Consider the following 27,100-nt stretch of genomic DNA (forward strand, 5'->3'; position numbering starts at 1 on the left):
AGTCATATGATGCAACAATTTAGACAAGACTAGTATTCTATTATTTATATTTTCAAGACTAGTATTCTATTATTTATATTTTCAACTTACACCATCTATATCGTTAAATTATAAAACTGGGCTACCAAAGTTAACCAAATCATTAAAGTAGCTTTTCAATAATTTGCAGCATAGCCTCTTTCCAGGTGAAGCCATCCTACGCATCTTTAACTAAAGAACTACTAATCATATTTTTTTGTGCTTATTCTCTGTCCACTTCTATATATAAGAGGATTATATACATGTTGAAGTTTTGCATAGCAAAGCAGAAGCCTTTTGCCCACATAAGGAACAACAATAAGGAAATGACTGAAATTTTATAGATACAACAGAGTAAATAAGCAAATTAACAAAAGATATATTCAACAAAAAGAACCCAAAGGAGAACTACTCTGTCCACCAAAGTAAACACCACAATGGTCTATTTCAGCAACATTTTGTTTCCAACAGCAGTAAAACAGCTCTAAGTCACGGCAGATACAATACCAAATCTTAAATTTGAGCACAAGCAACAACAATTTAACCAGCTAAAAATAATACCAAATTAGTGTTGGCTACATCACAAAACACTACGTCAAAATATTAGCAAATTTCTATGTGCATTTGTTATACAAAAACAACCTACTTTAAAGCCAAAACATCCACATATATTTATATTTGTGGATATTCACGAGGTAACAAAATACAACATCCAGATATCCCAAAATAGCTACATAAAAATCATCGAGAGGTTTAAAGCTTGTCATTAATAATCATCCACACCATGGACTGACGATCAAGTTCACCCACGCTTAAAAAGAATTCCATTCTTTTTACATTTTGAGTAATTTCCATTGCTGCCTTGACTCGCTGATCCGAGTTGTATAACTCAAATGCTGGGGATCCAAGGATAGAGAAGATCTTACCACGAATATCAGATAGGTCATGCTCCCCTAACTTGTCAATTAAAGCACCCATTCTTTTATCATGACTTTCAGTAAATCGTTTCATCACATCCACTAGACCTTTAAGAACAGTCTCATTCTCATCCTCAATTGTTGTTCTTCTTCTTTTGCATTTACCTTTTTCATTAGTTTTAGAAGAGGACGCCTTAGAATTATATATTACCTTGTTTCTGAGTTTGTTCTGTTCCACCACTCTGAGTTGTCCCAGTGAATGAACTTTGTGCTGTTCCAGTTGATATATTAGGTTCATCTTGAGCAGTAAATGGACTTTGTGCTGCTCCAGTGGGTATATTAGGTTCCTCTTGAGCAGCTTGATCTCCTCCTGTGGCTGGAGCATCCTCGTCATCATCTTCATCAACCACAATGAGAGAAAATCCCAAACACATGTCATTAGGAGTTTCCTGAGTTTCAGTTCTTTCTATTTCTTCAACGGAATCTTCTGGACCCTCAGCAAACTCTCCAGTTGCTCTATCCTTGCCAAATATTTCTTCCCAATCAGCAAACAATGGCCATTTCTTCGAGTTCATTGACTTGGCAAGTGGATCAATCTAATAAACAAAAAGAAGTACAAGAAATAGTTAGAAATATTTCAAAGACATAGATCATATTTACCAAGAAAAAGCATAAGTAACTAGTAATATTTCACTAATGATTTAAAAAGATGTAATTCACCTTTATAAAGTCATCCCAAGCTTTTGGATAGTCAACTAAGATAGTTCCATCGCTGTATTGGAATCCCAAGCCACTTCGACTCTTTAGTAACGATATGCTTGAATAACTCTTCTTCCATGCTCTAATTTTAGAATCGATATGTGGTTGAGATTTCAATCCGGAATTAGGATTACGAGCATACCCTTCAAAAACATATTGTCAAAGATACATCAAGATTCACTATTTGTCTCCACAAACAACAATGTGAGACATACAAAAAGATTCACTATTTGTCTTCACTGAACAATGAAGCTACTACTACTTACAAAGATAATCTAAGAATTACAAGGATTAATTGCCAGATCTTTCATTCCACATAGACTAAGCTAACTCATCCCTCCAAGTGGTCCACTCATCAGATGGTTCAACAGTATTAATATTTTCATTTTCATGTTGATGCTCCATATGGTTTTCCATTTCTCCGTCTAAGGGGTCGACATTCATCTCTCTTCGAATGAAATTGTGTATCAAACAACAGGCACTAATGATTCTATTATGGACCTTAACCGAGTACCATGAAGGACTTCTAAGAATTCCCCAACGTCCTTTCAGTATACCAAATGCTCTTTCAATAACATTGCGCGCTCTAGCATGCTTCATATTAAAGAGCTCTTCTCGGCATCGAGGTGGTGGATTGTCACCTTGCCAATCTTTTAGCCAGTATCTATATCCTTGGTAGGGTGAAAGAAAACCATTTCCATTTGTATATCCTCCGTCGCATAAATAATAATTGCCTAAAAAGTATAAAAATGATATAATTACTTAAAAATATTAATCTATTTTTGATTAATTGGAATAGATAAGTGTGTGTATAGAATACCCTCGGGTACTTTCAAATAATTCCTTCGTACAACTGCATCTCGCAATACACGACCATCAGCAGCTGATCGTTCCCAACCAGGTAATACATAGATAAAGTTGAGATTTTTATTACAAACCGCTAATACATTAGTTGTTATATCTCCTTTTCGTGTCCTGTATCTTGGTTTATGTATAGATGGAACTCTAGTGGGAATGTAAGTACCATCCAATGCACCTAGACAACTCTATAAAATAAATTAAAGTCTAAATGCTAAAACAGAGTTATCAATAAAATATTAAATAATAATATTTAAATCTTTCTATAGTTAATCGAATGCTAGACTGAAATTTACCAACCTTAAACCATCTCCATCGGTCATCAGTCTCATCTTCCAGCATCAGATTAGGTTTAACAAGTAACAATGGAGTTAGTTTGAGAATAGCTCTTAGACATTCATTGAAGGCTTGACTTACACTCCACCCTAATCTAATATAATCAACCTTGATAGACCTGTTATTCTCGTGATGACCCAAAATATTTAAGAACATTGCTAACTTTTCACTACTGGACATATTTGTACTATCCGTCAACCCTCCAACATCCTTGGCTAAGGTAGCTAATATGTGAAAGGCATTTCTATCCATCCTAAGCTTATCAATACATACAATATCATTGTCACGGATAATAAAATTTAGATGAGACAGGATTTTAGGAATTCTAGCACTCATGCAATATCTAATGACCTATCTATTTCTACTTTGTCTTCTTAAGAACATGCTGTAAATAGCCATAAAAAGGCAAATAAAGACAATATAAGATTGCACCACAATCTCCTCAAGGATGATAAAGCATTCAACATCGCATAATTGTTGTCACGACCCAAACCGATAGGTCGCGACAGGCATCCGGTGCCTTACTCAACCGAGTACCAACGTACCGTATCTTTCATATCGTACTATCATTGAAAAATTTCATATCGTACTATCATTGGAAAATGGGCCAAACGGACCATCATGGGCTAACCAGAATAAACATAGAATGACCCAACCTGATATAGAAACTTACATACGTGACATACGGTCCTATAAGGCCAACATAATCATTTGTAAACTCAAAACATAGGTCGACAAGGCCATACAAGTATCCGTACATGACATCTGTCTACAAGCCTCTAAGAATACATAATTATCATAAAGGTCGGGATAAAGCCCCGCCATACAAAACAATACACATCTAAACTATATTGACCCAACAAGCAACTCCGAAGCAAATGGAGTGCACCAACATCTTCCGCTGAGCTAATCGCCTACTTGGAGGACTCTCGACCTATCTATCGAGACCTGCGGGCATGAAACGTAGCGTCCCCGGGCAAAAGAGACGTCAGTACAAATAATGTACCGAGTATGAAAGGAATAAAAATCAGTAAATAATAGACATGAGAGAAACACGGAGTAAAATACTCGACATGTACGTCTGCATAGCACTGTGAATCATTTCATTTTTATAACATCATGCATATGCGTATAAATGTCATACTATGCATAGGTATATGTGTTCATAACATCATCAAGCCTCTGAGGGCACCCCATCATATCATTTCGGCCACTGTGGGCAAATCATCAACGTATACCAGCTGATCAGATGGTGTGGTGCGTATATAATGCTATAACTTTTTTTTCATATTCCATATACATATAATATACATATATATACGCGTATATAATGCCATCTGGTCATGGGTCAATGTGCATGTATAAATGCATGAAATGCATATGAAATACGTTAATAAAATCTCTCGGTACGTCATAAGACCATTATGCCTCTGATTAATATCATGAAATAGACTTTACCAACTTACGTATTTTTTGAGACCCATGAACATATAATACAATAATATGACACATGGGGAATCAAGAACATAAGCATCTCTAGTATTTTTATGAATAGAATCATTTATGAAAATTGCGCATTTGCTCGTTTCGTTTGTGTCGTATAGATCGTGTCAAAAGAAAGAAGAGATAGCCTTAACATACTTGGAGTAGGAAAAAATCCATATGATATTCTTGAAAAAGGTTGCACCGTACTCCTTTAGAATCGCAAAATCTCATGTTTCTACGGTGCTAAGAAATCCCGTTGCTACGGTGCTATAAGCTTACCTTGATTATTTTAAGGCTAATGAAGCCCAAGATGCCAAACTTTTAATATACCCACGTAACTATCATATGTATGACATTTAAGATAGTCACCTTCCATTTTAAGTACTGAGTCACTTGGTTTGCGTGGGGGCTGCCACCTCATGCTCTTTAATATTTATTCAATATATCCCCAATTAATTAGGTAATATCCCATTACCCAATAATTAATTAATTACCCACATAATTAAGAATCATCTCAACTTACTTAAAATACTACTCACTTTTAACATACATTATACACCTTACTATCATGGCCATATGGTACCTTGTATGGTACTAGTCCATAAATATCGGGTATTTTAGCCCGGGCCGTATTTTATCCCAAAATGCCAAATTTCGACGAAACTCATTTTTTTCGATTTGCTTACCCTCTCACCTTCACGAATTTACTTGTCCCTTGTCTGAAATAACATAATACTTATAATCCCAAAATAATCTCATTCCCAAGCTTTCATCAATTTATTTATTTATGGCACACTTTCACGTATAAAAAATATGGGGTGTAACATCATTCCCCCCTTTGGAACATTCGTCCTCGAATGTTGACTGGTGCACTTATTATTTTCATAGCCTATATCTCCCGAATACTTTATTACTCTCCTTGCCATCTAGGCACTATTCTGTGAATAAATCCAAAGGCTAGGGCATTCCCCCCTTTAGGCCTCTTTCTCATACCACGACTTATGGTCGGAATCCTTTCAGTCTCGTAATTGTTGCTACCTTCTATCATGCAGCCCGTACGATTCTAACTTTGTAAGTATGCTTATGCGTCTCTTCTTTCCCTTTTCCTCCGAATTTTAGCTATTACTGAAGTTCTTCGCCCGGTATTTTGTCAAACTTACGAATATTGCTATATCTTTTTTCATAGACCCAGTTATCCATCCGTATGATTTTACTGCATCTAAGTAGGTCATACTATACCATAACTCTTACCTCGATTTTTCGTTGCTGAGGTCTGCTACCAAATTCTAGGTTACTTTCATTGCTTATCCAATATGTATAAATCTATGTCCTTTAATGCTCCTACATTACTATTTATCTTCAGAATGATGGCCTAATCTCATCTCATACTTTATAACTTTTATCCATCCATTGTTGATTCACCTCAATATTGGTCTATAATCTACCCCTGATAACTTAACCTTTTATGTAACCCTGCCGCTAGGGTCTATGTTTCATCGGGGAACATCTGAAATGATTAGACTGATCTACTTGGGGCGATACCATGCTTTCTTAAGCGTATCTCACAGCATCCCAATGTGAATCACCTTATTTTAATCATGTCCAATTCATGAGACCCCTTTCTTTTCTTCGTCAGATCATTACTCAATCGAAGGCTCAAACGTCATCCTTTATTTTATCACAATTACACCCTCATTATACTATCAAGTTAGCATTCCATCTCTTCTAAATGCCATTAGTCTTAGACTCGTTTGAGTTGATTCAGGCTATACTGAGCTTTGTATAACTTAGAGAAACAATCAGCTCTCTTGTTTTCATGGGCTTAAAACTAAGGACTTTATCCATTCTCATCATCTTCTCAGTCGCCCTTTCTTATCTTACTCCTGTCTTCCTAAAACCTTGCCGCTTTACTAAACTTTAGCTTGCGACCTATACGAATCCATTTATACTACTTGCAACCTTCCTTCAACTTGCTTGCACTATAGATTTCCTTATGTTATTCTGGAACATCAAGTGAGACATCACATCGTCTCTAACTCTTCTTTACTCTCTTGACTAGGTCTCTCGGTACCTAGAAACCATAGGCTGGATGATATGCCATCAATGACGCTGCCATCATTCCTGGATATTCAATCCCAACGCTTCTAGTCCTTTATCTGAAGTATGGATTGTTCGTAACCTTCTGTATTTGAGTATCTTGTACGTTGTTCACCTTTACCTTACTCACCTTAAAATCTCGCATCATTTGAAACTCTTTCATGACCTCGCTTTCACACAGGTATAATTCACGTCAATAATTTGAAACTCTATTGTAATACTAGCACCTCTGGTGCATACACAATCTGGTGGGAGCTTTATACTAACTTCTTATGAGGCCGGTACCCTTCTAACTGGCTTTATCGTAGAGCCGTTGTAGAATATGATTGTTGTAATATCTCTCTTGTACCTCTGATATTAAGAGTAATTCTACAATGTTCTCAATCATGATGTCTAAAATTTTCTGGGTCCAATAATTAGACTCCTGATTCATTTGGTTGATGTAACTCTTTAGTTTCTTCTTAAATCTGATCAGCCTTCATGTAGGCTTGAGCTATCTTCCGATCTGCGGCTTTTGGTATTAGTTATTACTTTAGCCTTCCATGGGTGCTATAGAATATCCATGATGCAATCTTCTAACAATTCAATCATTTGTTTATACCCTGGGCTTAATTCTTTCTTTTAACTTACACCGGAGTCTTCTACGGCTTGTATGATTGTCAACATATATGCTGCATGGATAATACTACGAAATCTTATGTGCGTTCATAACGTAACTAACTCTGGATCATTGATCGAATAATTCCTTTCATTTTTTCTTAGCTTTCTTCAAACATAAGCTATTACCTTTCCTGGTCTTTCTGCCCCTTGTTGCGTGCATACTTAGCTTATCTGAGTTCCCATGCATGCCGGAATCTTTGTGCAACTCATATGGTCTTGAATATTACTTTTGATCTTTACTCCCCGCTCATTAGCCATGGTAGGTGCCACTTTATTTTGGGGTGCATATAATTTTGTAGTGAAACTGTTGTTTCACGACCATTTCCTCTGTAGGTCACTGTGCTTAGGTTGAAGCCTTCTTCCTTATTTCCTCAGCTAGTCTTTCATTGTAGTGTTTAGGGAGACCTTCTGGTTCTTGTAAAGTTACAAGCTTATCACATCGTATACTTGACGGAATTTTTTTTGATGTTCTTCCTCGCCTATAATTATCCGTAGTTACTTATTTCCATGACCTTGTGCTTGTAGGGTTGCTCCTGAACTGATATTTTGACTGTCTTCCCAGTGAGACTATCTTTTATTTTCATAACATTCATACGATACCTTTAACTACCCCAACTCTTATCTTAATATTTCTCAAGCATTACAATGACATTACTACGAGGCTGAACTCACCATATTGGGTTTTACTATGTGTATCTTGCACGATCTTCTGTCTCATCTTTAACTTCCTGTTTAACCATAACTAGGCTCTTCCCGAATCAATTACTAACTACTCGTTGACCCATTCTCATATTAATATTTCGCGTAATCTTTCTTGTCTTAACTTACGTCTCACACTGGCTCCTTATCTATCAATAACATCTCCGGTAGGGACCCTTACTTCCTTTCCTTAACGTCGTGTTTGCATAATGTTCTGGAATCATAGTATATCTGTAGGCTTTGAATAAGTGCAATCTCATCCCTTTTTCATCATTTTTTTCCCGCATTCTTCCTTTACCATTTCATAATTACCAGAACCACTTAATTCTAACTTATTACCATATCACACCACACTCCCCCCTTTAGGGGAGCACTACGATTTAGTGCTACGATGATCTACGTACAGATATTTTACCTTTTCATCTTTGGCATCTTTTCACATCATCGATGGTCCTTACTCGCCTCGTGGTAATCCTTCTGTACCAAGGATAACGAAATTCCTCACTCGCGAGGGTGACACTTAGTGTAACTAGCACATACAGTCCCTTAAGCTTAACTTTACTCACCTTGCTTGCTTTAGGGAAGCGTCTTCCTGAATGACCTTTAAAGGGTATTCTTCTGTCGTCCATTCTATTATTGTCGGGATGCAATCTCTGAAATTCTCATGATGCCGACTATTACTCAGTCCCTAGCTCATGTTTAGTTTATCATGTTCATCAGTCCATGCTGATTTCTTATTACTCTGGGGTCAAAAAAAAAATTCCTTTTGGTAATTACGTTGGAGTCACGAACTTATTTCTCGAAATGAGGATATAACTTTATGGCCTATACTCTTTTGTTGTCTCAAGGCCTGTCACCTCTCGTCTTTTCCTTCACTTGACTATAGACTCTGTAATACTGTCATCTTTTTTATCTAGAGTTGTCATCCATGTATCACATCTTACTCATAATGCTTCATTAACTCTCTTCTTATTTCCCGCTAACATTTATGTCTATTATTTTATTTAGAAAACTTCAACAAGACATCCTTTTGCTTTTAGCTCCCCTTTGCTCTGCATCTAGTAGCTCTTCGGGTTGCTTAACATTCTCGCTCTACTAGGGACGCGAGTCACACTAAGGTAATATTTATCCCTTCCAGGCTTTCAGTGCCTATCTTTTGATTTTTTGTTTCATACTAGTATTCACATCTCATTATAATATTCTAGAGTGCACCATCTGGGTGTCTCACAAGGAGATCTATTGGCAGATTTGTAATATCCTTCGGAAATGTCAACTAACACAAACAATTCATTCACCATTTTGTGTTACTCTAACCCCAGTCGGATCCTGATATCCTGTCATTTTCTTAAACGACACTTGTTAGCCCAATAGGGCATAACTGAGATAGGTGTGGCCAATTGTACATACCTCTGTTACTGTTGAAGGTAACTCATAATGCTTTTATTTCTCGACCTGAATTATAAATACTGATAATCTTCACTAGCTGGGTACCTCGTACCCCCCTTTGTTTTTCTTTTTCTTGTTTCTCTTACCTATTGAAACTTGTACCTTCTGATTCTCTTGTTCCTTTTTACCATACGAGTAGATAGACATTCTTGCCTTAGGGATCCTTATCAAGAAGCTTACACATCTTAGTACACACATGATCTGCGGAATACCTCATATTAATCTATCATAAGCATGATACAAAATACGAGTTCCTCATACTCAACTCTTCCACAGCTATATCTCTTACTAACCGTCTTTCTGGATGTAGGCATCGTCGTTTTATGAATAAGATAGAGTTTAGAAAATTGAGATCTTACAATTGAGCTCTACCACACGATCTAGAATAAGAAGAAAGAGTGACAGTCCTAAATACCCTGTAGCCTCCTGCTTATAAGTGTGGTGCACGACACACCTATAAACAAGACTCTACTAGACACGGCTTGTAGACTCCCTAGGATAGAACTACTCTGATATCACTTTTGTCACAACCCAAACCGATGGGCCGCGACGGGCACCCGGTGCCTTACTCAACCAAGTACCAATGTACCGTATCTTTCATATCATACTATCATTGGCAAATGGTCCAAACGGGCCATCATGGGCTAACCAAAATAAATATAGAACGACCCAACCTGATATAGAAACTTACATACGTGACATACAGGCCTATAAGTCCAACGTGATCATTTGTAGACTCAAAACATAGGCCGACAAGGACATACAATAATCCGTACATGACATCTGTCTACAAGCCTCTAAGAATACATAATTATCATAAAGGTCGGGACAGAGCCCCGCCATACCAAACAATACACATCTAAATCATACTGACCCAACAAGTAACTCCGAATCAAATGGAGTGCACCAACATCTTCTGCTTAGTTGATCGCCTACTTGGAGGACTCTCGACCTATCTATCGAGACCTGAGCTCATGAAATGCAGCGTCCCCGGAAAAAAGGGATGTCAGTACAAATAATGTACCGAGTATGTAAAAAAATAAAAATCAGTAAATAATAGATATGAGAGAAACATGGAGTAAAAGATCGACATGTACGTCTGCATAGCTCTGTGAATCATTTCATTTTTATAACATCATGCATATGCGTATAAATGCCATACCATGCATAGGTATATGTGTTCATAACATCATCAAGCCTCTGAAGGCACTCCATCATATCATTTCGGCCACTGTGGGCAAATCATCAAAGTATACCAGCTGATCAGGTGGTGGTGCGTATATAACACCATAACCTTTTCCCATATTCCATATATATATATATAATACACATATATATACGCGTATATAACGCCACCTGGTCATGGGTCAATGTACATGTATAAATGCATGAAATGCATATGAAATACGTTAATAAAATCTCTCGGTATGTCATAAGACCATTATGCCTCTGATTAATATCAGGAAATAGACTTTATCAACTTATGTATTTTTTGAGACCCATAAACAGATGATAAAATAATATGACATATGGGGAATCAAGAACATAAGCATCTCTAGTATTTCTATGAATAGAATCATTTATGGAAATTGCGCATTTGCTCGTTTCGTTTATGTCGTATAGATCATGTCAAAAGAAAGAAGGGATAGCCTTAACATACCTGGAGTAGGAAAAAATCCGTATGATATTCTTAAAAAAGGTTGCACCGTACTCCATTAGAATCGCATAATCTCACGTTGCTACGGTGCTAAGAAATCTCGTTGGAATTATTTTGTTTGAAGATTAATGTCCGTTCTTGTTGGAGTGAGATTAACTTTCGTTCTTGCAAATGTTAGAGTTTATGAAGAAAGCTATAAGCTTACCATAATTATTTTAAGGCTAATGAAGCCCAAGATGCCAAACTTTTAATATACCCACGTAACTGTCATGTGTATGACATTTAAGATAGCCACCTTCCATTTAAGCTTGGTTTGCATGGGGGCTGCCACCTCATGCTCTTTAATACTTATCCAATATATTTTCAATTAATTAGGTAATATTCCATTATCCAATAATTAATCAATTATTCACATAATTAAGAATTATCTCAACTTACTTAAAATACTACTCACTTTTAACATACCTTATACACCTTACTATTATGGCCATATGGTACCTTGTATGGTACTAGTCCATAAATACCGAGTATTTTAGCTCGGGCCGTATTTTATCCCAAAATGCCAAACTTTGACGAAACTCATTTTTTTCGATTTGCTTACCCTCTCACCTTCACGAATTTAATTATCCCTTGTGTGAAATAGCATAATACTTATAATCCCAAAATAATCTCATTCTCGAGCTTTTATCAATTTATTTATTTATGGTGCACTTTCACGTATAAAAAATATGGGGTGTAACATCCATAAACACTTATTTGCATTAAAAGATGCAAAATCATTATTAAACTGAGCATATATACTGAAACATACATTACATATTAAAGAAACTTTTTTCAAGTTCTTGTTTTCTTCTCCTAGACAAATAAATTTCACCAATTGCTACACTAAAACAAATAATTTTGAAGTCTTATCAACCAAAAGTAGTCTTATTAGAGTATCATTTTTTTGGTATTTAATTAATCACCAAGTTTTAGACCTTCGATGTTTCTGAATCTTAAAAGAAATGACAATACTTCAAACACAAAGTCAAGGTTGATCTGCAATTTCTGAAGCTAAAGAAACCGATTATACAAGAACCCCATTTTATTGGAAAGAAAAAGATTTTGCTTTTAACAAACAAAACCCGTATCAAATTTGGGTGTACTCAAAACTTTAACTTTACTAGAAAATATTGAAACAATTAAGGTTTCATCCATAAATTCGTCTCTCAGCAGATTCACAAGAGAAAAAAAATAAAAAAAAATGAAATAAGAAAAGTTTAGGGTTTCAAAAACTTCTAACCTCAATGATAGAAAATCTGTATGCGCTAGATCAGAGAAAAATATGTCAATTTACTGATTTTGTCTCTAATAGATTGAGAAGAGGAAGAGTCTAGCAGTGAGGCATCAGTATCTCCATTCTTGCTCTCCAAAGAGTTTGATACAGACCAGTATTGAAGGAAGCCTTTTATGTATAAAGTGATAGGGGTAAATTTGTCATTTCAGTATTTTATCCATGTATTACTAATACATGCATTAGTTATTCTATCTTCTACCCCGCATAAAATAATATAAATATTGACGCATAACTTATACATATATTATTTATGTATAATTGTAAAATTCTAACCAAACACGGTATTAGTTATGATGAATATTATATAAAACTACTAATGGCTACCAAACATGGTATAAGTTATGTTACCCACAATACATGAATAACTTTTATCCTAACCAGCTACCAAATGTAGCATAAGCATATAGTTTATGAGTTTAAGCAAATGTAATATTTTTCCTTTGGATTATGAGGATAAATATAAAGTAGAAAATTTTAATAAAATCTTATATTTTAAACTCGTAATTTTAAAAATATATACAATGGTTACTGTTAAAAAATTTAAATGCTCAATTTAGGGGTGTACATAGGTTATGTTGTTCGGATTTTTCAATTACCAAACCAAATCAATGTGTCGGGTTTTTAAATCTATAAACCAAACCAAACCAACAAAGTCGGGTTTTTCGATCTCGATTTTCTCGGGTTTTTTGATTTTTTCGGGGTTTTAGATTTTTTTCCGATAAAGTCTTCATAGCACAAAATATGTAACTTGTGCTCCAAATATTTCTATAGTCCTAGGAAGATATAACTATATCATATAATTTTCAAGAAAATAACACAATAATATGAGATAAGTCATAGCATTATACTAAAATATTTAATAACGAAAATAATAAAATTGTATAAAGCAAATATTGCTAATTAATAATGTTAAATTCTTCTTTTACTTCATTTTATGTCGCGGGATTTAGCGTATAATTGTCATACTATTTAATTTAGTGATAATTCATACATATATAACCTCTAAATTTTTGGAATAAATTTATATACGTCGAAACTACATTAAGAGTAGCATAGTTAGTCTCATAGCGTATAATTGTCAAAACGTTTTTTTTTAAAGTAGTGGTAAAGAAAGGTTCTTTGAATAGTATAACATCTAGTAGAACATAGTGAATATAAATTTTAAAAGGAACTTTTTGAACTAAACTTTCATAATCATATTCATATGTTGAATTCAGCATTACTGGAGAATGGACAGGGCTAGGGGGTGGAAGGAGGTTCCTTCCTTGGTCAACGTTTTTATATTTATACATATATATTAAATGTTAAATGTTTTTTAATTTTATTCACGTGTTTACCTTATATTATTAGAATCCTTTAGTGAAATTCTACCTCCGCCGTTTGTATAGGCGAAAATTCGTCTTTAGAATATTTAGTGTAATATGACATTAGGGAAAATTATCGTTCGAGCTCGCTCAAGACGCTGCGAGGTCAATGATCGAGGTGCCGACATGAGGCGTGGTCAAGATATCAACGGTTATCGCAATCAAGATGCCAGCAAGGGTCGAGGTCAAGATCGACTATTGATGATAAGACTTGCAATGATAAATTTGTCAAGATAGGGTATTAAAAGGGAATATTCTAGTGAATATTCCCTGCATTAGTACTATTAGGGTTTCCTAGAAAAAAAGGCTCACATATATATCGAAAGAAGAGACAATGATGGGAGCATGTAAGATTGATTCTGATAAGAACACTTTTGAGAAGAGGACTTTCCCTTTTACCAAGATTCTTGTTCATATCGTTCCCCATTTTTCCATCAGATCTGAGGACCGTTCATGTGAATCTTGGATCTATCTGTCATTCATCATTATCAGGCAAATTATTCGTCTAACTCATCCATTATTGGGTGAATCATTCTCTTTATTTATTTAAATGCCATTTATTGACATTTATTATTGGCTATAGTTCCCTTAATGTTCTTGCTTTAAGAGTTTTCAATATTTATTGCCACCAACCACATACGAAATTTGTCCCATCTAATATTCGTCTTTGTGCTTTATATCTGGAGTTATTATCCTTAACTAGATTTAACCTCTCATTATATACATTTCGTAGTTTAACCGGAAATAATATATTTTGGTCAAACAATTTGGCGTCGTCTGTGGGGATCTTCTAGCTAAGTTTTTTAGTTTCTCCTAGATCTACAACTGACATTGGTTACTGATGCAAAAAACAAATCAAAAGAAGAACCTTCTTCCCTTTGTATGCATAGATCTAACATGGCAGGTAACAGAGAAGAAAGAACGAGAATAATGAGTGACCTCCCAACCAACCTCATGGACATCATCCACGAGAGCTCTGAAGTAGTGGACGAGTACACAACACCCAATGCCTCTCCTAGGCGAGGTGGATCACCCCCTCCCCACTGCAGCATCACAAAATCCCATGGCAAGACCGCCTCCACATCCGTGGAAGAGGAGATACCACCACCGATAAAGAAGCTCCTTGAGGCTTGGCTAACTGATACATTAACTAGTGTCCTCCATAAGCCTGTTTAGGACGCGACCACAATAAAGGCGGGAACTTGTGCTGCACCATCAGTGGAAGAGCAACGTGATCAACCTCCTCCACCTATGACGGCAGGTATTACTCACAGTGTTGTTAACGATGCATGCGGCGACATTCTCACTGCCATTCTGAAAAGGATGGAGGAAATGGAAAACGAGAACAAGACACTTCGAGACCAAATGATAGAGCACCAAGAAAGGGTCGATAAAATACCGGGCGCCCCTAAGTTATTGCTGAAGAGAGACGCCGGTCACTTCATCGAGCAGCCGTACCGTGATAACGCTACCCCACATGCCATATTAAAGGCCTTTAAAATGCCGCCTTATCTGAAAATATACGATGGCACAACCGACCCTGAAGATCATAGTATCCTCCATTCTGCTAAAGAAATTCGGTGAAACCCTCACGGGAGGTGCATTAACCTGGTACTCGCAACCGCTAGCACGTTCCATCGAAACCTTTGAGGAAATGGCCGATAAGTTCGTGACGGCCCATGACGGGGCCAAGAAGGCCGAGGCTAGAGTGAATGATATATTTGCTATCAAACAGTTCCTGGGAGAAGGACTGAGGGACTTCCTTGCCCGTTTCAACCGAGTGAGAATGACTTTGCCTAATGTAATAGAAGGAATGGCGGTAGCCGCTTTTCAAAAAGGACGGAACAGAAATGGTTCAAGAGCGACCAGAAAATTATTAAGTCGGCTTATGAAATACCCCACAACAACTTCGGACGAAATAGATAATGCATAATGTGTCGAAGTACGAGTAGACGAAGACAACCTCAATGGGCCGACTCATCGACTGACCTCAGTACAAGCAGAATCCAGAAAAGATCAGAGAAGCGATATCAGAAGAGATCCGATGACTTCATGGCCAAACCGGGAACGACATCTCCCATATGTCAGAACTACGGATTTATCCTCACCTCTCCATAAAGAAGGCCCACCCCGATCAAGAACATGGATTCACCGGAATGAAAGATGTATGCCCCATTTATTATCCGCTCATAATTTTTACGTATCACCTACAGAGATCGTCTACGCCTTGGAGAAACCTCGGACCAAAGGTAAAGTGGCCGCAAAAAATGATGTCAGACCCGAATACCAGAAAATCAGACGCCCTCTGCGAGTTCCATCAAGAGCGAGGACACAAAATCGAAGATTGTATCGCCCTAAGACAGGAGGTCGTAAACATGCTGCGACAGGGAAACCTTAAAGAATTGCTGAGTGATCGGGGAAGAACCAACTTTGCCAGGGGACGCGAACAACATCAAGGGTCGCCAAAGCCGCCCTCGCCAGCCCGCATCGTGCACATGATCATCGGCGGAGGAGACGATGCTTCCATCAACAACGTGAAGTTCCCCATGACCCACAATCTCAAACGGTCGATCACCCACGAACGGTATGACGAACTCGAAGAAAGCATCATCTTCGATAAGTCAGATACTGACGGTTTGGCATTCCCTCACTATGACGCTCTTGTTATTACTTTATGAATTTTAGATACCGACGTAAGACAGATTATGGTAGACGACAGGAGCGGCGCGTGTATTATTCATCCCCGAGTACTCACACAAATGAAACTCGAGGACAAGATAGTACCATGTTGCATCATACTAACAGGATTTAATAATGCAGTTAAACGAATATCTGGCGATATCACACTCCCCGTCCTAGCGGGTGGCGTCACTCTGGAAACCACATTCCACATCATGGACCAGGACACGACATACAACGCCATAATAGGGCGACCGTTGATACACACCATGAGGTCCATACCCTCCAGCTTGTACCAAGTTATCAAATTCCCAACTCCATGGGGCATATTCGGATAAGCGGGGAACAACGCACATCCCAAGAGTGCTACCGCATCGCGCTAGACTGCACGACCACCCAACAAGTGAGAGACAAAGAGAAGGAAGCATAGCAATCAACAGTGTCGAGATCGGTAGGCGATGGCATCGAGGACGTCATCAGAGAACCTGATGTGGCCTAGGCCGCGGGATCGACCATAGAGGACCTCGACCCCATTCAATTGGACGTCAACGACTACAGTAAGAAAGCTTACATCGGCTGCAAACTCCAAGAACCGGGTAAGTTTTGCAAATTTCTAATTGATAACGCAGACTTGTTTGCTTTTAGCCATGCAGATATGCCAGGTATCCTAAAGGAGATCGCCACACACATATTGAACGTCGATCCACTCTACCTCCGGGTAAGGCAGATTCGACGTAAGTTTAATTGCGCAATCAATGACACAGTACGTGAAGAAGTGGAAAAATTATTGGAAAATGGCTTTGTTAGAGAGTCAAAGTACCCTAATGGGTCGCCAACGTGGTCATGGTGAAAAGGAAAAATGACAATTGGCAGATGTACGTAGATTTCACCGACCTGAACAAAGCTTGCCCCAAGGACTCGTTTTGACTACCTCATATTGACCAACTCATCGATGCGACAGCCGGGCATGAGTTGTTGAGTTTCTTGGATGCCTACTCGGGCTACAACCAGATCCTTATAGAGGAAGAGGACCAGGAAAAGACCACCTTCATCACCCACCAGGGGACGTACTGCTACAGGGCCATGCCTTTTTGATTGAAAAATGCAGGGGCAACTTACCAAAGGCTGGTGACGAAGATGTTCAAAGAACAACTCGGAAAATCAATAGAGGTATACATCGATGACATGCTGGTCAAGTCCAAGAAGAAAGAAGATCACATCGACCATTTAAGAGAAGCCTTCAGCATCCTCAGTCAATACAACATGAAATTGAACCCCGAAAAATGTGCATTCAGCGTGGCCTTAGGAAAATTCTTGGGTTTCCTAGTATCGCAGCTGGGTATCGAGGTCAATCCCGACCAAATCGAGGCCATAGAGGGTATACCAGAGCACTTGACCACCAAAAAGCAAGTCCAGAAGCTAATCAGCCGTATCGCCGCTCTGTCAAGGTTCATCTCGCAATCCTCCGATAGGTGCCACAAGTTCTTCGGCATACTAAAAAAGGAGAACGGCCTCCAATGGACCCTTGAGTGCATCCAAGCACTGAAGGAGTTAAAAGTATACCTGTCCTCGCCACCGTTGCTCTTAAAATCGAAACTAGGACAGTCTCTCCTCATCTATCATGCCGTGTCCGAAGTAGCTGTGAGTGTAGTCTTAGTATAAGAAAATAAAGGTACGCAATCTCCCTTCTATTACATTAGCAAGACACTAGTCGGCGCCTAGAGGAGGTACCCCTACCTTGAAAAGGTGGCTCTGGCCTTGGTCATAGCTTCATAGAAGCTTAGACTGTATTTCCAATGCCACCCCATCTCGGTCGTCACGGCTTTCCCCTTAAGAAGCATTTTACACAAACCCAAACTTTCTGGAAGATTGGCCAAATGGGCCATCGAACTAAGAGAGTACAATATTACATATCGACCACGAACGACGATAAAGTCTCAGTTCCTCGCCGACTTCGTCACCGACTTCAGTGCGCATATATTGCCCGAAGTCGAAAAGGAAGCCGTCCACGCTTCTTCCCAAATACACGACCTGTGGTTCCCATACACCGACGGTGCATCTAACTCGTACTCGAAGTACCAACATGCGAAGTGATTCGCCAGTCCATAAGGTGCCCATACATGACTAACAATGAGGCTGAGTATGAGGCTGTAATTGTAGGACTGAGACTAGCTCTCAAATACTAGGCGAAACGGCTAAGGCTGCGCTGCGATTCTCAGCTCGTGGTCAACCAAGTCACAGGGACTTTCCAAATCAAGGAGCAAAGGTTACAAAAATACCAGACTGAAATCTGCAAACTACTACCCGAGTTCGATGAATGTCAGCTTGACTAGATCCCCGAGCGTAAAATATCGAGGCGGACGGTCTCGCCAAATTAGCAGCAGCCACCAAAAACATCACAATTGGAGACCAAAATGTGGTCCACCTCCTCAACCCGTCGATAGACCAAATCTAGATAAGAACCATAAACCTAACTTGGGACTGGCGCAACCGTATTATTACATATTTGCAGGACGGCATACTCCCCAATGATAAAAAAGAGGCCAAAAAGCTGCGAATGCAAGCGGCCAGGTAAAACATCATTCACAACGACCTGTACAAAAGGACATATGGCGGCCCCCTAGCAAAATGCTTGGGCCCAAATTAGATGCGGCGCGTCCTTGAAAAGTGCATGAGGGCCACCGTGGAGCTCACTTCGGCAATCGAGCTATGGTTAGGTGCCTCATACGATAAGGATACTACTGGCCCACCATGAAAAAAGAGGCCGCAAAATTTGTGAAAAAATGTGAGCAATGCCAGAAGTACGCCCCAATGATCCACCAAGCAGACGAACATCTACACACAGTAACTTCCCCTTGGTCGTTCAAAAAATGGGGAATGGATATCGTGGGCCCCTTCCCGGCCGGACGAGGTAATGTATGATTTCTCTAGGTTTTAATTGATTATTTCTCTAAATGGGTGGAAGTAGGAGCATTCGCCCAAATACGCGAACAAGAAATAATCGCCTTCATATGGAAGAACATCATATGCCGTTTTGGTCTTCCCAAATAAATCAGCTGCTACAACGGACCCCAATTTGTAGGAAAGAAGGTCGCTAACATTTTTGAAAAATGGCACATCAAAAGAACACTGTCAACGCCTTACCACCCCGCGGGTAATGGGCAAACGGGTCCTCCAACAAGTCAATACTGAACATCATGAAAAAGAAGGTCGAAGACGCCAAGGGACTATGGCCGGAGATATTACCAGAAGTACTCTGGGCCTACTGAACAACGCCAAAAATGAGCGCATGGGAAATGCCATACTCGTTAGTCTATGGGACTGACGCAATAATACCAGTCGAGGTCGGGCAGCCTAGTCTAAGATACTTCCGCAAAAGTGGACCCCAGAACGATGACAATAGAAGGTAGTAATTTGATGAAGTCGAGGAACGAAGAGATATGGCCTATGTGAGAATGGTCGCCCAAAAGCAACAAGCAGTTTGCTACTATAACAAAAGAGCAAAGATCAGGCCACTTAAAATCGGGGACTATGTGCTGAAAGCCAAAACACAAGCAAGCAAAGATCCGTAGGAAGGCAAACTAGGAACAAACTAGGACGGCCCCTACAAAATCATGGCAGCGGCAAGCAAAGGGTCATTCACACTAGAAACAATGGAGGGAAAGCGACTACCAAACAACTGGAACATTACACACCTCAAGTACTTCAACTTTTAAAGGACGAGGTCTCCAAAGTCGCACTCTTTTTCCCTCACTCGAGTTTTATCCCAGTTGGGTTTTATCGAGGAGGTTTTTAACGAGGCGAGGATGGGGATACTTCAGGATTGAGGTGCGCACAGACGAGGGCACTAGATGGCTAGTTCATTGCTCGATCTCTCACTATTTTATTTTTCCAGTTCGACCAATGAAGGGACTAGATAGACTGGGGTTGGGACTCAACTACCATCCAGCGCCCGGAAAATATGTAAATCTCTCCAAGAATATGAATAAAGCACAAGTACATGAAATTTATTCCTGCTCTCCCCAAGTAAAGGTTACATTCGACCTCATTCTAATTAACACCTATTCAGACCACAGCCTCAATTAATTAAAGGTTACATTCAACCTCGTTAGAATTAACACCAATTCGGCCCATTGCCTCAATTAATTAAAGGTTACATTCGACCTCGTTCGAATTAGCACCTATTCGGCCCACAACCTCAATTAATTAAAGGTTACATTCGACCTCGTTCGAATTAATACCTATTCAGCCCACGGCCTCAATTAATTAAAGGTTATATTCAACCTCGTTCGAATTAACACCTATTCGGCCCAGAACCTCAATTAATTAAAGGTTACATTCGAATTATCACATATTCGGCCCACGACCTCAATTAATAAAAGGTTACATTCGACCTCGTTCGAATTAACACCTATCCGGCCCACGACCCCATTTAATTAAAGGTTACATTGGACCTCATTCGAATTAATACATATTCGGCCCACGGTCTCAATTAACTAAAGGTTACATTTGACCTCGTTCGAATTAACACCTATTCAGCCCACGACCTTAATTAATTAATGGTTACATTTGACCTCATACGAGTTAACACCTACTCGGCCCATGGCCTTTACCAAATGAAGGCTACTTTCAACATCATTCAGCCTACTCGAACAAATTTGTTACGACAAAGGCAACCAATCAACAAAATCAGAAAAGCGTACAAACTCGAACAAAGAAAAGGAATCAGGTACGAATAATAAAACTAACACTTCATACTATAGAATACCTTTTACAAAGGCTGTACACCTACAAAAAGTGCACACGAATCTGTGGCTAAACCAAAAAGAATAACAACTAATCATTGCCTGACCCAACAGCACCACCAGCTTGGTCGGCCAGACCATCTCCACCTACCTCCTCGCCATCACCATCGCCAGCGGCATATTTATCCTCATACCAGGCATCCTGTTCGATCCGATCCGCACCCGCAGCCTCCTCATCATCACCGGCTTCTGGTGTAGCGGGATCATAGCCCTAAGCAAACCGAGCTTTACGTGCCTTAGCATGAGCGTCCTCGAAGTCGGCTTCTAAAACAGCCCACGTCCCCATCTGGTCCCTGAATATATATAGCCGGGCCTCAAACATGAATCCATTCCTCGTACAAATCCCGTGGAACGTCAGGAAAGGCAAAAGTGCGGGACGAGGACGGCTGAGCCAACAACTGTGCCTTCTCAGCCTCTAGAACTGCGTCTCGATCACTAAGGCTCGAAACCTATTTCTCCAGCTCCCCTATCCGCTCATCAAGCCGCTCCTCCCTAAGTCTGGCTGTCTCCAAAGCACTCCACCGCTCAGAACAAAGAGCGCGGATCACGATTTTGAAAGCCTCCACCTTTCTTGCAGCCGACAACTGGGCTAACTCCTCCTTCTCTAAGCCCTGCCACCTTATCAGCAACCTCGCCACTCAGAGCATCCACTTTAATTTGACACTCCTCGAGCTAGGCGCACAATGAAACCACCTAGGCTTGAAGATCTGTGCACCGAGCCTCCGCCCCCACGCCCCCTCGAGTTCGCTACATTTCCAATGACCCTCATCAATTAGTTATCCATCTCCTTTAATTCACTTCGGACAACCTGGAAAGTGCCGCTTCCACCGAACCGCCTGCAGATCTCGCGGTGCTTATCATGGTATTAGCGATATTTTCGCTCAATCTTTTGGAAAATGGCCTTACGCCTCTTCGCTCGGCGGGCGCTCTCGATCTCCAAGATCACGGTCTGAAAGAAAGATAGAACGAGTAAGAACAAAACTGGACTCGACATAGAAAACAAAGAAAGATCAAAGGCTTACCCTAAGAGCGAGGCCGGCTATACTCCTCGATGGAGTGGCGTCTTTTAATTTCTCAAGGGTCTTACCCTCCACATCGAAACAGAGGGGACCAAGAGAAGGGACCACGTCCTCCGTATCAACCAGCAAATCCTGGTCCAAAGGGATCGCGATAGTCTGCGTGGTCCCCTCCACTCTCACCTCAAGTCGAGTAAGTCCTTCCCCTATCATCCTAACTTCCTCAGCGTCCATAACGGAGCTCGTCTCGTAACCTTCTTCTGCTACACCTTTTCCTTTTATGTTAACCCGAGAAGAAGGATCCTCGGCTGGCAGCGAGATCGATGGCTCGTCCTCCCATAAGATGTCAGGGACTCTCGCCGACGGCCCTTCAAAATCCATCACGACCTCAGGAAGAGACGTACATTCCTCGACCCCCGACGACGGTGGAATCGTGAGCGGTAACTCCGTGCCATCTCCAAGTTCTATGGTCATCATTTCTTGGATGACGAAATCCTCCATCACCGAACTCTCTGCACGGGCAACTCTTTTGCCGATATCTACAGATTGCCTCTTGCGGAGAAGCAAGTTATCACCATTCAGAGACGATCCTTCCTCATTGTCCTCGTCTACTAGATGGCGTAAAGAGTAAGTCGAAAGACCTGCTGTAGGAGTAGTCAACGACCGAGAAGACCTCACCGCAGAATAAGGAACAGAAGCGGCATTCCTCTTATGGAATGCCGGAGCAGGAGCCTTCTGCCTTCTCAATGGTCCCCGGGCTGAAAAAGCAAAACCAGAAGACTGTCACTTCCCACACAAAACCGCAATGAGCAGACAACCACGAAGTCAAAAAAGTATAGACAAGATAATTATGCATGCATAAATAAATACATATAGACGAACTCACCGGTCGCGGAAGGCGCATGCTCGAATTTCTTGATAAAGGCCGGCCATTCATGAATCCCTACTGTGTGAGTCAAGATCTGGCTGACCTAGTCATGGATGTCCCCGACCAAGGGAGGGGGCAAAGTCTCAGCTGCATGAAGAAGGGACGAAATGTTAGACTACGACTAAAATAGGCAAAAGGATACTTACGAGCGTAATTCCAAGCCTCGGGGAACCCGCTTGCATTGGCCACCACGTTCTCGGTCTTGACGAAGAAATAGTTGAGCTAGAACTGATGATTCATTTTATCGTCCATCTTCACCACCAAACTTTTATTTCCTCAGTGGCGAAGGTGTAACATCGCCCCTATAGAAACTAGGGGCGAAGAAATGCATCAGGTGGCGAAGTGGGACCCCACGGCCAGACAACTCCGCATAATTCGTCAGCATCCGGATAAGCTTGTAGATATAGGGGAGAGCTGGGCCGGACAGATGCCATAGTAGTGGAAAAATTCCCCCGCCAGAGGGAGAAGAGGAAAAGAATAGCCCACGTAGAACGGATATACGTAAAATGCGCAATATCCTGGGTGATGTATCTGTACAACATCGTGCCCCACCGGAACCAGATCGATGTGAGCCAGAAATTTGAACTTTTTCCTAAATGCAACGAGGTCAACCTCGTTCATCATCGACTCCGAGACCTCAGGGTCGTCTTCGGGCAACTTCAAAAAATTAGATCTAATCTTTTCACTGCGAGGAATTATTTCCTCCACCGTAGGGAACCCCTCATCTTCAGGGGCAACGGAAACACCGTCGCCATGAGGAGGCATGCGCACTGCCAAAGGGGTAGGGTCAAGCGCCATACTAGAACTAGAGGGTGCGCTAACCATAGTCTCGAGAGAAGATATCTTACGGACAGAAGAGTCGAGAACAACTGAAATCACTGGAACCGAGGGAATGGATATGTAGTGATGAAGCAAGAAGGAGACAAGGGTTTGATATGGAGAATGAAGAAAGGGACACAGGGATTCGATAAATGCATGTATGCAAAACAAACAGAAGGTACCTCAGGTCTATATTTATAAGCTTTCAGGCACCAAGACCTAGAAATCAAGCCATCATTGCCCAGCGCAGATATCGAAACTGTAGAAGCGCGGGAAACGACGCAGGGCATCGGGAAAGCGCAACACGGTGACATATGATGTCATCACGAACATCCTCCTGCTTTTCCTCGTGCACTTCTACGTAGGGATGTGCATAATTTGGTAAATACCGAATTACCGTACCGAAACCAAAAATTTTGATATTCGGTATTCGATATTTTGGTATTCGGTATGGTATTTAGTTTAAGTTTTAAAACAAAATTGGTATTAGGTATGGTATTTGGTATTTTAAAATGAAATACCAAAATGCCGATACCGTACCGAAATATATAATATTACACAATACACATTTTATTAATTATAACATAAGTATAACAAATTTAAAATTTTATTTACCTTTATAATCTAAGTTTATCAATTAACTCTAAGCAAGTAACAAGATATTTCTCTAAGTTTTCTCTCTCTAGGTTGGTATATGTTGGTTTTGGACAAAACCTTTGTCAACAAACGTTTTTAGTTTTGTCCTTTTGTGTAATTTAATTAAGAATATTATTGTGTATGACTCTATGCACTAGTTAGTATTCAAACCGAATAAACCGAAGTTACCGAACCGAATAAACCAAAACTGAAACCGAAAGGAGAAAAATCGAACCATACCAAATTTAATTAGGTACGGTATTGGTATAGCATTTTACGAAACCGAATACCGAAAATACCGAACCGAAATATCTAAATACCATACCGTACCGACCGGCGAACACCCCTACGTCTATGAACTTAGCTCCCTATGTTATTTTGTACTTCTCCTTCCATTTCAGTTTATATGAACCTATTTCCTTTTTGGTCCGTTCCAAAAAGAATGACCTCTTTCTAAGTTTGGAAACAATTTAGTTTAAACATCCAATTCTACCCTTAATGAGAGGCTTTTATAATCACACAAATACTCTGGACCCCTTTTTGACTTGTTTAGGACCACAAATTTTAAAAGTCTTCATTCTTTCTTAACCTCCGTACCCAGTCAAACAGGTTCACATAAATTGGAACGGAGGGAGTAGTTCTCTATGTGGCAGGTCCCTAAGAAATTATATACTCCCTCCGTTCACTTTTACTTGTCCAGTATTCTAAAAATAGATTTTCACTGTTACTTGTCACTTTTAGCATATCAAGAAAAGATAATTTCTTTTTTCCTGTTATACCCATAGTATTAGTTAGTCATTTCAAATCATTTTCTCAAATCCATTAAAAATATGCATCAATTAATATGGGTATCATGGTAAATTATGCACATCATTTATTATTTTTTAAGGGGTGTGCAAAGTCCATAGTGGACAAGTAAAAATGAACGGAGAGAGTATTAAAGGTATATTTTATTAAATTATTCTTGTTAATGATAATTAAAGTTGTAACTCTAATAAATGGAGAAAGCGTGAGTACTTAATATTACGGGTAATATTGGATGAAAAGAATACTTCTTTCTTGATTTGCTAAAATGAACAAGTAAAAAGGAAAATTTATTTAATACATAACTAGTAAAAGAGAACGTAGGAGTACGACTTTTTATGCTATAAGTACTCTTGTTATAACATATCCTATTCTTAAGGTTTCTAATATCACTATTATTATGGACTGATAGTTTCAGTTATTTCCTATCTAATCTAATAGTGTAAAAGTTTTGTTACCCTACCAATACGTCATGACCTAAAATCCACTAGTCGTGATAGCACCTAACCCAACCTGTTAGGTCAGTCAATTAACGGTTAACACAATTCCAATAAAATAAAGGTGACCAACAAATGATATATTTGGATTCCATACAATATCCCAAGGAATGGTAGTACAAGTCATGAGCTACTAAGATTGGATTATTGCAAAAACTGATATAAAATAAATACAATTTCTGTTTGAAATGTACATAAACATGATTCGACTCTAAAACTACCCAGGGACAAATAGTAACCACACCTAGAAGGCACGAATGTCTCCAGAGTCAGCTCCCGGCATCCACCGCAGCTCCGCTCCAAGATCTGCACGCAAGGTACATAAGTGTAGTAAAAGTACACCCGACCCCATGTACTCAGTAATTATCTTGACTAACCTCGGTGAAGTAGTGACGAGGCTTTTTAGTTAAAAGATACTCATTGATATAACCTGCGCAGTAGACTAGCAATAGAAGAATACTACTACATAACAGAAAGAGTACAGGAAACGAATATGCAAAGCAATAAATGATTACTAGATGAAATCACGATTAATATTCCACAATATCACGACCAATCCTTTCCTTAGAGCGATAACCAACAAATCACGGTAGTAAAACCATAGCTTTCATAGTGTGAGAAATGTACTCAAGATATATATCAAGTCAAATGGCACGGCAACACCCTTCATGCATTTATCTCATCTTCACCAAATATACGTATAACAGTGCCAACCGGGTGAATTAAATATCAATAACAGTAATGACAAAGTAGAAAATACACAGATAGCAATAACGAACAAGGCAGTACATATGGACAACAATAATAGACTAGGTAGAAGGCATAGAAGTCGTGACATCAATTAGGAAAGAAGAATATAAATTTTACTAACTAGCATGGTAGAAGGCCTAGGTGTAGATATAACAAACAAGAGGGAAAGCATGATCTTTATTAGCTAACAAATAGAAGACATGAATAACTAATATGATAGAAAACTTATACGAAAGTGCAACAAATGAGAAATGGCATGGATGTAGATGTGACAACAAGAAGGAAAGCATGACATTTTCAAGTTAAACAGATAGAAGGCATGGACAACACAACAACAATTAAGATAGAGGATAAAGATAGAATAACAATGACATATCACCTAGAAAACATAGGTGCAATAGTAACAACTCAGGATAAAAGCATAAATATATACACAAGGAAATGATATCACAACATAATACATGTCCCTCGTTCTCGCCTGCACGGAAACACCCTTCGTGCCATGAACACATGATAATATAAAAATATGATATT

General features: G+C 39.4%; 1 long non-coding RNA gene across 1 annotated transcript; it reads right to left on the bottom strand.

Annotated features, from left to right (window-relative positions):
• Positions 1–589: 589 nt before the first annotated feature.
• On the bottom strand, positions 590–12,330 carry LOC104090408 (uncharacterized). Its single transcript, XR_011410253.1, has 3 exons — positions 12,215–12,330; positions 1,656–1,837; positions 590–1,531 (listed from the first exon to the last, which is right to left on the bottom strand). It is a non-coding gene; the product is annotated as an uncharacterized lncRNA (long non-coding RNA).
• Positions 12,331–27,100: the final 14,770 nt, after the last annotated feature.

Source organism: Nicotiana tomentosiformis, chromosome 8 (assembly GCF_000390325.3).
Source record: "Nicotiana tomentosiformis chromosome 8, ASM39032v3, whole genome shotgun sequence".
Taxonomy (NCBI): Eukaryota; Viridiplantae; Streptophyta; class Magnoliopsida; order Solanales; family Solanaceae; genus Nicotiana; species Nicotiana tomentosiformis.